The sequence below is a fragment of the Nicotiana tomentosiformis genome, chromosome 3 (genome assembly GCF_000390325.3).
Source record: "Nicotiana tomentosiformis chromosome 3, ASM39032v3, whole genome shotgun sequence".
Classification (NCBI taxonomy): Eukaryota; Viridiplantae; Streptophyta; class Magnoliopsida; order Solanales; family Solanaceae; genus Nicotiana; species Nicotiana tomentosiformis.
In genome coordinates this window covers 145,942,940-145,956,434 of record NC_090814.1, presented here as the reverse complement: position 1 = coordinate 145,956,434, position 13,495 = coordinate 145,942,940, and the positions used below count along the sequence as shown (strand labels likewise).

At 38.3% G+C, this 13,495-nt stretch overlaps 1 long non-coding RNA gene across 1 annotated transcript in view; it reads right to left on the bottom strand.

Moving 5' to 3' along the window:
- The window catches only part of LOC108947032 (uncharacterized), a 37,412-nt gene extending 32,818 nt beyond the window's left edge, over window positions 1-4,594 (bottom strand). Inside the window, exon 1 of the long non-coding RNA XR_011414528.1 lies at window positions 4,462-4,594. This is a non-coding gene — a long non-coding RNA (uncharacterized lncRNA). The remainder of the gene's footprint in view (window positions 1-4,461) is intronic.
- Between the last annotated feature and the right edge of the window lie 8,901 nt (window positions 4,595-13,495).

The window sequence follows — 13,495 nt, the reverse complement described above, 5'->3', positions numbered from 1 at the left end:
TTTACTCTCAACCTCACCAAATAAATGAATAGAACGGTACGACATCACCCTTCGTGCTTTTACTCTCAACCTCACCAAATGAATAAATAGAACGGCACGACATTACCCTTCGTGCATTAAACCTCTTATAATATACACGGCATCACCCTTCGTGCTTTAAACCTCTCATAATATACACGGCATCACCCTTCGTACTTTACACTCTTCCTCACAATATAAATAATGCATGCACGGCATCACCCTTCGTGCTTTACACTCCTTCTCACAAATCAAAGAATCAATAACAACGGATAGATAAGAGTATCACAAAAAAATCAGTATTTTACCCATAATCAATAGCACAATGTAATCTCAACCTTAAGTCAATATTCGAAAGTTACCAATCTCAGTGAAACCAGATATGAGTCACCTAACATTTCAAATAACCCGCTAAGTATGGATATTAGAATTTAAGGCTACAAAATAGACAAGAATAGAATTTTACTCGCATGCTATGACTCGACAACGACGCATAGATGCTCGTCACCTCATATATACATTGTATTTAACAACCAAACACGTAGCAAATGAACACATAATACCTATTCCCTCAAGCCAAAGTTAGACACGACACTTACCTTGCTCCGAAGGCCACTTAATTCTCAATCACAGCTTTTTCTTTGGAATTCACCTCCAAACCACTCGTATCTATTCAAAAATGACTCAATAATATCAAATATTGCTAAAGGAATCAATTATATTTCATAAATTAAATTTTTTAATTTTTCCTCCAAAAAGTCAAAAAATCGACCTCGGGCCCGCTTGGTCAAAACCCGAGGTTCAGACCAAAATCCTTTTACCCATTCACCCTCGAGCCCGAATATGTAATTAGTTTTGGAATCCGACCTCAAATTGGGGTCTAAATCCTCAGATTTCCGAAATTGCTAGTTTTTACCATAACCCCTAATTCCACCATGAAAACTCTAGATTTTTGGTTGATAATTCAAGAAATGTAATGGGTAATTGAAAGAAAATGGTTTAGAATCACTTACCAATAATTTGGAGAAGAAATGGCTCTTGCAAAATCGCCTCTCACCGTTTGGTTTTTGAGAAAATTGAATTTTTGGGTAAAACCCCATTTTTGGATTCTATTAAGTGCTTGGCGACAGTGTTCATCGCGTTCGCGAGAGCACTGTCGCGTTCGCGAAGCGTATAGGCTGCCAAGCCTTCGCGAAGCGTATAGGCTACCAAGCCTTCGCGTTCGCGAGACAGTGTTCGCGTAAGCTACCCACCTCCCCCCCCCCCATGGCCTTTGCGTTCGCGAGACATTGCTCGCGTTCGCGATGAAGGAACGATCGACTCTCCCCCAGGTGTGCCTAACACTACGCGTTCATAAAGGGTAACGCCCCCATCGCTTCACGTTCACGACCAAGCCTTCGCGTTCGCGAAGAAGAAAACTCCAGCTGCCCAGTTTAATCTTCGCGTTCGCGAGAGTACCTTTGCGAACGCAAAGAAGGACATGCCAGAACACCTGCTGCAGCAAAATACCAGATTTTCAAAGTCCAAGACATCCCGTGGCCTATCCGAAACTCACCCGAGCCCTCGGAGATCCAAACCAAACATATACACAAGTCTAAAAATATCATACGGACTTGCTCGCGCGATCAAATCGCCAACATAACACATAGAACTACGAATTTAGCACCAAATCAAATGAAATTCTCAAGAATACTTTAAAATTTCTATTTTCTCAACTCGACGTCCGAATCACGTCAAATCAACTCCGTTTCTCACCAAATTTCACAGACAGGTCTTAAATATCATAATGAACCTGTACCGGGCTCCAGAACCAAAATACGAACCTGATACTAACAATGCCAAATATCAATCAATTCTTAAAAACAAATAATTTTTAGACTTTTAATTTTCATCAAAAATTCATAACTCAAGCTAGGGACCTCCGAATTCGATTTCGGGCATACGCCCAGGTCCCATAATTAGATACGGGCCTACCGGGACCGTCAAAGTACGGATCCGGGCCCGTTTACTAAAACTGTAGACCGAAGTCAACAAAAAATTAGCTTTTGAGGCAAAAATTCTTATTTTCATTAGTTTTCAACATAAAAGCTTTCTGGAAACCTGCCCGGACTGCGCACGCAAATCGAAAAGGATAAAAATGAGATTTTTAAGGCTTAAGAGCGCAGATTCGAGTTCTAAAATATAAGATTATCTTTTGGGTCATCACAACAACACTCTTATATAGGAGTAAGCATGTGAGAGAAAACATGAGTGAGTGTGTAGAATGGTGAATTATTGATGCAAAACGTATATGTATTCAACATTATTAGTGTCTAAAATCCCTATTTAGTGCTAGAAAATGATACTAATATAATAAATTAAGCACAAATATTATACACACGGAAGTGGAATTTTTTTTAATAATAATTAGAATAAGACGGATGATGGAAATACCGAACAAATGAAAGAAGATTGGTTGGGAATATCTATCATAGACTGGCTATCCTATCAGAGAGAAATAAAGGAACTTTAGTCTATGATAAAATATTACCGACATCCCGTATTTATATTAGTTAATTAATTAATTATAAGTCATATCAACTTGAGTACTATGATTAAGTATTTTAATAAGGTGAGAATATACATATGACAAACGATAGTTAAATGAGAAAATTTTATGTATAAAAAGTTAAAAACATATGCTACACGTTATGATTTCTATCAACCCTCTTCATAATTATAAAAGCATGCCTATCTAACCTGAATTCTCAAAGTTATCATATAGAAGTAGAGTTAGGATTTGAACTTGTGAGTTAAGAATTATATTTCTTTAAAGTTGATGAATTTTAAATTAATAACTTGTATATATTAAATAAATTTATAAGACAAATACAAAATTTGGACCGAAATTAATTGGTTGGACCAAACTTATAAGATGGTCTCTAGCTCCGTCCCTATTCTCATATATAATAGGTAATTTTCTAAGTCTAAAAAGTTGTACTATCTAGTGAAGATAAACCAGGCGAAAATGCTCTTATAAGCATCAAAAATAAATATTGAGTTTTTCTCTTCTTCACTTTTTTGCTTTTTGACAGTTGATGTGTATATATGAGCATTTTGGTGCTGTTGTTTTTTTTGTTATATATCCCCATGCCATAATTAACTATGCTAATATTCTGTTTCTTTAAATTTCTTTTTAGAGGACGTGGATTATATATAAGGCGTAGGACTTCCAAGTTTTGAACTCTGTTGTTAACTTGTCAAAAGAACATGAATTATATGTTGACAATTTGAGGATTACAGTAAAAGAGCGAAAGGAAAATATATTTGACATTGTAATGAATAAAGTTAAACATCCGCTAAAGGTGGTTTACAAGAGTGGATTTCTCTAGTGGTAAGCACCCTCAACTTCCAACACAAGAGGTTGTGAGTTTAAGTCACTCCAAGAGCAAGGTGTAAAGTTCTTGGAGGGAAGAATGTCGAGGATTTATCGGAATTAGCCTGTCTACCTCCCTTACTATCTTTCTTTTATCAACAGAAAATAAGTCCCATCCCTTTTTAAGAATTTGACCAGTTGAAAAATGCCCCATATTCCCACAAATGTCCGGCCACAACACACAAATCGCTCCGTAGAAAGAATACGGTAAAAGCAAAGGCATATAGTTCATGCCCTGAGTAGAGATTACAACTAGTACTTTACTTTTTATTTTTGGTGTATGCATTTTGAATAAAAACATCAATAGTAGCGGTAGGAATAAACATGAAGGACTAATCTTGGCATAAAAATTTAGTACCGTTTTATCCTTTGTTTGGTTATTAATTCTGAGATAAGTTATCACAAAATTAAAAATAGTATTGGGATAACTTATTCCTGTGAGAGTGGCTGAATACTAATCACAGGATAAGTTATCTTAGGATTAATACAACATACCAAACAGTCAATAAAAAATAATACTCGAATAACTAATTTCAGCATAACTAATCCTAATATAACTATTAACTAATCCCAACATAACTAATTCTAGCATAACTTGTCTTCAACCAAATGACCCCTTAGTTATCCCTGCAGTATTATTTGGTTGGAAAATTAAATTATCCTAGGATTAATTATCCCGGGATTAATAATCCTAGGATAACTATCTCACTTTTCCATAGGGATAAAAATAACATTACAATCTCGGAATTAGTTATACCGCAATTTTTTCCAACCAAATGTGAGATAAACTTATCTCAAATTTAATTGCGAAATTAATTATCTCTTATATCTCGTACAAAACTATCGCTTAATGCTGCAATGTTGTTCCTGACAAAGTCCAAACCAAGTTAATTGAACAAGTAGACGAATGCATAAACCAAGTGAAGCAATAATTGAAGTCTAATATATAATGGAGAAAACTGAAGGGAAACAATCAATTACGCAGAGATATAAATCACACCGGTAAAAGGGAAAAAAGAAATTAATACCTCTTTGCAATTAAATACAAATATGAGACCCTTTGAATAGTTGAACTTTTCCTCAAGAAAGGAAACGAATTCCTTCCCTTTTCAGGGCATGGAATTACTTTCCAAATTTTAGAAAGTGGGCCAACCTGTATTACTTCCGTCTTTCCAAGTCTCAAGTACCCTACGGTTAATATTTAGGAATTTTGTTTTTGTTGACAAATTAAGCATAAATTTAACGTCTTAGATTTGGCTGAGAAACCAGTACTATGTAATTTGAATATTACGTACTTCTTTCCTACTTATTTTCAATTATTTTAATACAATTACCTTCTATATTAGTATTTTTAAATTTAAGCCTTAACTTTGGCAAACAAGTGATTGAAAGAAATGTTTTCGAAATCAGTGTTTGTTCATAAAATTTTTAATTTTCACTTGAAGATACATTTTGGAAATTTTCGAAAATTTGAAAAATTCCAAAAAAGTGTTTTTCAAATTTTTCACTCAAATCACTCACAAAACTTCAAAAACAACCTAAACTGAAATTTACGTCCAACCACAACTCTAAATTTCAAATAATATTTTCACTTGAAAATTATTTTCACCATTTTTTGGAATTTTACAATTCTTTTGTTCAAACGCCTACTTGAGTTTCTTCACAGCACGTTGAACGAGAACCTCTAACGTCTCTCTCTAATATCATTCACCGGACTTCCGGCGACCACCGAATCAGGTAAGACCCCCACCCCAGCCCACCACCACCCACCCCACCCCTATCTTCTTTTCCTCTCTCTCTTGCGCTCTCCTTCTTCCCCCTTACTCCCCTCCCCCCTTTTTTGCTTTTCAGATCTGCCCCCCTCCCTCCCCTTTTTTATATTTCCCTTTTCTTCTTCTCATTTCTTTCTCTCCCCTATACCTCGTCTCTTTCACCCCCGTCCCTCTATTTTCTGGCGCACTGATCTAGCCTAGCGGCGGTGGCGGTGGCGGCTTAGACAATGTTTTAGCGAGCCTCGGGCAAAGCGGGCGGGAACTTCCAAAACATAGCTGTTGTGGACAACACCTTTCTCGGCACTCGTGGTGACTTCAGGTTCTATTGTTCTTGCTTTGAATTTTCTATTCTGCTCGCGGGAGTTGGTACCTCCCGTTTTTCAGTTTTCCTTTGTTGTGTGAGTTAAATTGCTGGCATCTTACCTCGTACTAGTTTATTTAACGTATTAGTGTGCCTGTTGTTGCAACTTGTATTCTTCTGGTTTGGTCTGTTGCCTTGTGTGATAGTGATTCCCCTTACTCTGTCGTAGGTATAGTGGCTGTGGTCTGGGATGGTCGAGTGAGGTCATGTCCTCGGGGGGAACGGGGGGTGCGGCGGGAGGTAGGGCAGGGTTTAGGGGGTGGGGCTGGAGGCAAGGGAGGTAAAGGGAACAAGGGTGTCTGTAGGTTGAGAATTGGATCATGGAACATAGGTACATTGACGGGTAAATCTATAGAGTTGGTGAAGATCCTCCAGAAGAGGAGGGTCAATATAGTGTGTATCTAGGAGACAAGGTGGGTAGGGTTGAGGGCAAGGGACGTGGACGGGTATAAACTTTGGTACTTAGGAGTCCAAAAAGGTACGAATGGAGTGGGCATCTTGGTGGATAGGGAACTTAGAGAGTCTGTAGTTGAGGTTAGATGAGTGAATGATAGATTGATGAGTAATAAGTTGGTGGTTGGAGAGTGCACCCTAAACATCATTAGCGCCTATGCGCCGCATATGGGCCTAGATGATGAGGTTAAATGGCGCTTCTGGGAAGGGTTAGATGAGATAGTGCGTCAGGTTCCGCCTGTTGAGAAGCTATTCATAGGAGGGAATTTCAATGAGCATATTGGGTCGACCGCAGGTGGTTATGACGTGGTGCATGGAGGCTTCGGTTTTGGGGAGAGGAACGGAGGAGGTACATCGTTGTTGGACTTCGCTAAGGCTTTTGGGTTGGTGATTGCGAACTCTAGATTTCGGAAGAGGGAGGGGCATTTGGTTACTTTTCAAAATGTGGTGGCGAAGACCCAGATTGACTATCTCCTCTTCAGGAGGTGTGACAGAGTGTTGTGCAAGGATTACAAGGTGATTCCGGGTGAGATACTCGCAACACAGCATAGGCTCTTGGTGATGGACGTTGGTATTATGTTAAAGAGGAGGAAAAGGTCTACTCGAGGAAGACCGAGAATCAGGTAAGGAGCCTTAACTAAGGATAAAGCCCAAGCGTTGGAGGGGCGGTTGTCGTCTATGGGAGCTTGGAGGAGCAGTGGTGACGCGAGTACTATGTGGTCAGTGACAGCAGACTATATTAGGGAGGCTGCGAGAGAGGTGTTAGGGGTCTCGACGGGCATATCTGGTGGGCACAAAGGAGACTGGTGGTGGAATGAAGTGGTCCAAGGTAAATTGGAAGCAAAGAAGGCGGCGTACCTGAAGTTAGTGGGGAGCATATGTGAGGAGGATAGGCGAGTGTGCATGGAGAGGTATAGGGAAGCTAGGAAGGAGGCTAAGTTGGCGGTCACAGAGGCTAAGACTACGGTTTATGGTCGTATGTACGAGGAATTGGGGAAAAAGGTGGGGAGAAGAAGTTATTCCGGTTGGCCAAGTTAAGAGAGAGGAAGGCCCGAAATTTGGACCAAGTGAGATGCATTAAGGACGAAGATGGTAGAGTATTGATGGAAGATGCCCAGATTAAGAGGAGATGGCAGACTTACTTTCATAAACTTCTGAATGAAGAATGGGATCGGGATATTGTGCTAGGAGAATTGGAGCATTCCAAGAGTCACCGTGACTTTGGGTACTGCAGGCGTATCGAGGTTGAGGAGGTCGTGGGAGTTATGAGTAAGATGAGTGGGATAGAGCGACCGCGCCAGACGAGATTCCGGTGAAATTTTGGAAGTGTGTGGGGAGAGCACGTTTGGACTGGTTGACTAGGCTGTTTAATATTATTTTTAAGGGGAAGAGGATGCCGGATGAGTGGAGGTGGAGTACGGTGGTTCCATTGTATAAGAACAAAGGTGATATCCAGAGTTATAACAATTATAGGGGTATCAAATTACTGAGTCATACCATGAAAGTGTGGGAGAGGGTGGTTGAAGCGAGGGTGAGGATGACAGTGTCTGTATCCGACAACCAGTTCAGGTTCATGCCGGGTCATTAGACTATAAAAGCTATACACCTTGTTAGAAGGTTGGTGGAACTATACAGAGAGAGGAAGAAGGATCTGCACATGGTGTTTATTGACCTAGAGAAAGCGTATGACAAGGTTCCTAGAGAAATTCTCTAGAGATACCTGGAGGCAAAAGGTATGTTGGTTCCCTACATTATGGCGATTAAGGACATGTATGATGGGGCTAAGACTCGGGTTAGGACAGTAGGAGGCGACTCTGAGCATTTTTCGGTTATAATGGGGTTACACTAAGGTTCTGTGCTCAGTCCGTTCTTATTCTCCCTGGTGATGGACGCATTAACACACCATATTCAAGGGGATGTGCCATGGTGCATGCTATTCGCTGATGACATAGTTCTGATTGATGAGTCGCGAGCTGGTGTTAACGAGAGGCTGGAGGTTTGGAGACAAGCTCTTGAATCTAAGGGTTTCAAGCTGAGCAGGACGAAGACGGAATACCTGGAGTGTAAGATCAGCGCTGAGCCAGGGGAAGAGGGCGTGGATGTGAGGCTTGATTCGCAGGTCATCCCGAGTAGAGGCAGCTTCAAGTACCTTGGTTTGGTTATCCATGGGGGAGGGGAGATCGATGGGGATGTCACACACCGTATTGGGGTAGGATGGATGAAGTGGAGGTTAGCATCTAGAGTCCTGTGTGACAAGAGAGTGCCACCGATACTCAAAGGTAAATTTTATAAAGCAGTGGTTAGACCGGCCATGATGTATGGGGCTGAGTGTTTGCCTGTTAAGAACTCACATATCCAGAAGATAAAAGTAGCAGAAATGAGGATGCTGCGGTGGATGTGCGGGCACACTAGGATAGATAAGATTAGGAATGATGATATCCGGGAGAAGGTGCATGTGACTCCCATTGATGACAAGATGCGGGAAGCGAGGCTTAGATGGTTCGGACATATTCAGAGGAGAAGCCCAGATGCTCCGGTACGCAGGTGTGAGCAGCTGGTTGTGGATGGCACGAGAAAAGGTAGAGGGCGGCCTAAGAAGTATTGTGGAGAGGTGATCAGGCAGGATATGGCGAGGCTCCAGATTTCCGAGGACATGACACTTGATAGGAAGATGTGGAGGTCGAGTATTAGGGTTGTAGGTTAGGAGGTAGTTGAGTCGTGCCTTACTTCGTACCATTGTGGGACTAGCCATGTAGGGTTTTTGTCTAAGATAGCTAGTGGCAATGTTGTGGCTTACTATTTCGCTTTTCAGTGCATGTCCTATTTACTAGCTATCGCTTTTGCTTTGCATCTTTCTTCTAGATTTCATGATGTTCCTATTTTTTTTTATGATTGTTGTGGTGATACTAATATTTACTAATATTGTCTCCCTTTGCTTTGCATCTTTCTTCTGGATTTCATGGTATTCCTATTTATCCTATGATTGTTGTTGTGATACTAATATTGTCTCCTTTTTGTCATTGTGTCTTCTTATTTTTTTTGAGCCGAGGGTCTTTCGAAAACAGCCTCTCTACTCCTTTGGGGTAGGGGTAAGGTCTGCGTACACACTACCCTCCCCAGACCCCATTAATGAAATTTTACTGAGTTATTGTTGTTGTTGTTGTAAACGCCTACTTAGCCTTACAGACTCCAAAGCGAAAATAAAATATTGGACACCAAACATTCAGCCTTAACGTCTCTTCCCATCGAGTCTCATGACTAGGACAACTACAAGAAGAAGAAAAAATTAACTTTCAACTTACCATAAATGCTATTTCTCTAGGAAAAATACTCTTACTTTTTTTGGTAACATTTGTTTGAATTCTTTTCCCAATCACTTAGTCGTTGTTGATTAATAATTCAGATGGAGGTACAGGCATCTTGCAGGCTACATAGGTCATGAACTTTATTAAGGTGATTGAGACCACCTTTTACGGGAGACAAAAATACAGCCAATCTTGTTTCTATTATTTAACACTTTCATTTCACTCTAATTTATAGGAATAATATATCTAAACTCCAAAATGGATAGTATTTATGCTTAATTTATCAACAACAACAACTACAATAACCAAGTATAATCCACTAGTGGAGTTTGGGAAGGGTAGTGTGTACGCAAACTTTACCTCTACTCTGGGATAGAGAGATTATTTCCGATAGATCCTCGGTATCCCTCCCTCCAAGAACTCCTCACCTTTTCTCTTGGGGTGACTCGAACTCCTAACCTCTTGGTTGGAAGTGGAGGGTGCTCCCCACCTTATGCGTAATTTATCATGGGCTTAATTTATATAAATTGATAATGTGAAATTATACTATCAGTGTAAATTTACTCACTGTAATGCAAGTCCTATTGTCTTATTCTGGTTAGGTTAAATCGTAGTAGTTGCATGTAGTTTTCTTTTAGGCCAAATACATAGTCAACCACCTAAATTCGTCACGATTTTTCGCTTAGACATCTCAACTAAGAATATTTCATATTAGACACATAAAGTACATGCATACTGTATTTAATGAACACAAAATGCTGACATGGCATATGTTGTGTTATTCATTCACATCTGATCGCGTTAGCTAATATGGATCTGTTGACCTAACTTTTCTTTTACTTATTTCGTGCCTCGTCCTCATCTTCTTAAAATATTACTCTTGCCAAACTCATTCCTCCCCATTTCGTACCCCTTTTGTCTCCAGCAAGTTACCATCTTTCCGTCAAGCCAATGTGTTTCATTCCAATGAATATAGAAGGGAATTTTCTTTTTCCGTTTGTTTTTTCTTGTTTGCTATGTACTTTTGTCTGACCCAAATCCATGGATTTGAAATTTATCATTACATAGTCAATAATTTCTCCTTAAAAATGATAAAACCAATGAACGTTTTTCATTCTTTCAACATCCTCACTAGATAACGAGAACTGAAAATTTTCTGCTCTTTTGAAAAAATTAAATTAATAGATTTTGATTTTCCTTTCTCGTTCCTTGTCGAACCACATGGAGTTGTAAGAAAATATCAGAATAATATTAAAAATTAAAAATTAAAATTTTCGCATGCAAAGAAGCCATTTATAGTTGATAATAGTAAACCAGTAACCTTTTCGAAACCAAATTAATCTAAGTGTATATTATGAATTAATTTCGAATCCAATTTACATATGAAGTCCTTAACGTCGACCATCCGAGCATCCAAGAGGAGGATTAAAGCCATCCGACCCTCCTTCCTCGAAGAACATGGTAACTAGATAAGGAGAAAGGGGGTGATACAATGTGAGGGGCTTTACTCCGCCACTGGAACGAGGGCAGTGGAGAAGAAGAGCCAATGATAGAGGGAGGTAGTGGGTCTAGTTGTGGGGACAAGTAAATTCAAGGTGAATTTCTTTTAATTGATGTGGCTTTTTGAGCTTCACACATTGATCTTTTTCTCGGGACTGATATTTCAGTGTCCAATAGACACACTTTGATGGTAGTTTGAGTTTCTAATAGAAAACATTCTCATTTAGGTGTCTAAGTGGTTGTCTATGTATTTGCCCTTTCTTTTAAGTAACTAGATTATATATTAAAATATTTTCTTCACTTTAAGTGTATAAAGATTTAAACTCATGATTCATTATCAAGTATCACTTTTCTTAGAAAGAAATTTCTGCACTTATTGGGATTTTTTGTTAAATTTAGGCAAAATTATGAGTCGGTTCGAGTTTTTTGTAAAACTTTTATTAACCTTCAATTGTAATTTAATCTTATATTGATGGTTGAAAAGATCTAGAAAAATATACATGAATATTCGAGTATCTAAAAAAATTTATGATTAAAAAACAACTATATAAGCTGCTTAAGGTTCAGTTCTCTTCTTTGTAACTTACAAGGTTTGAATGTTTAGTCCATCTAGATATTCCTATAAAATAAATGTGATACAAATATTGTAGGAGTATATATTTTTGAACCAGGGATTTAATATATTTTTGAACCAGGGATTTCTCGTGAAAGAAATCCAATCAACTCTTTATCTGATTTTCAATTTCGTTAGGAGTGAGACAATTTTGTTTAAAAATTAGAAGTTATCTGCACCTACGAATAATGCTTTAGGAAACATTAGTATCTCTTTATACTAAGTTAAAACATTAGTATCTCTAAGGTAAAAATATATACAATATTTAATTATGATTAAATGAAAAAAATTTATCTGCAAGCACTAGCCGACGAGTCTTGTCAAAGAACACAGAGAAGATGTCAAAGCTCGATGGCAAGAGTTAAGATGTAAAAACAGCTATGGAGGAAAATGCGTCGCCATACTAGACCTCTAGCTAATATGTTACCTACAATAACTTAGGTAACATGCATTCCAAGTTTTTTTCCTCCATTTTTTACTTTGCGCTGAACTTGTGTTTGAACTTTGGAACTAACAAAATTTACTATTAGGTACGATTATACTATGAAATTAATGCATGTTCGAACTTAACATTTAATTTTTATGGAGTTTCAGTCAATTTTTACTTCAAATTACAATTTAAAAACACAAAAATATTTTCATCTTTAGTTTAAGGTCAATTAGTATATTTATATTTATAGTATTTTAATTTTACCATGAGTTTAGCCTATTTCTCTACTTTTTACTTTATTATAATATTTGAAAATATAAAAAATAGTTTCATATTATGATATAGTTTTACTTTAATTAATTGGAGTTAATTTTACATTTAATAGTATATTTTTAAATTATTTAAAGGAAAGGGATTAACTTTGCTTCATTGTTGGACTTTAAGAGTTGGATAGCCCTAGATTTGGCCCAATTCAGATTTTTCAGGCCCATATCCTATCTACACACAATATAAAAAGGGCAAAGTTCATTTGTAGTCACTAGGGCCAAACTTATATCACCCGATAGCCACAAAATAATCCCTTATAAGTCCTAGCCTAAAAACAATAATAAAGGCTAGCAACTGAAAAGGCGGAAACCATACGCTCAACGCAAACGAAAAGGAAAGCACTCCTAATCGATTTTGTATCCTAAATTCTCGCGTACAATATGGGATCTTCAACCTCCAAACACTATAAAAGTCGCCCAATTATTCACATTGTCAAAATAATTCTAGGGTTTATAAAGATTAAACCCAGAGAAGAGCTCCAAAATATTCACGGTGAAATTCAAAATTTTTGCACAATTACTGCCTATAATCAGCTTAATAGAGTTGAGATTATGTTCTTAAATTGTGAAATTGATACAAACTCAACTAAAGTGTAACGACCCGACATGTCGTTTTGAGCTCTAGCACATCGTTCGGCAGTTTGAGGCTATGAGTAGCTTCACTTCAGGTATTATGACTTGTACGCATGGTCGGAATTGGATTTCGGGAAGTTCAGAGTTGATTTGGCAAGAGAATTCTCATTTCGGAAGCTTTAAGTTGGAAGAAATGACTAAGATTGAGTTTTTGAGTAAACGACCTCGGAATCGGGATTTGAAGGTTTCAGTAGGTTTGTATGATGATTTCGGACTTGGGCGTATGCTCGAATCGGGTTTTGGATGACCTAGGAGCGTTTCAGTGCCTATTAGGGAAGTTAGTATTTTGGAAGAATTTCATGAATTTGGGGTGGAGGTGTATTTTTATGATATCGATGTCCGTTTGGGATTCCGAAGCTGGGTATAGCTCCGTATGGTAATTCTGGTATTGGGAGCGTATCCGGGAGTGAATTCGTAGGTCCGTAGGTCATTTTAGAGTCATTTGGCGAAAGTTAAAAATTTTAAGGTTTTTGAGAAGTTTGACCGGAAGTGAACTTTTTGATATCGGGGTCGGAATCTGATTCTGGAAGTTGGAGTAGGTCCGTAGTCATATATGACTTCAGTGCAAAATTTGAGGTCAATCGGACGTGATTTGATAGGTTTCGACATCGAATATAGAAGTTTGAAGTTCTAAAGTTCATTAAGCTTGAATTGGGGTGCGATTCATGA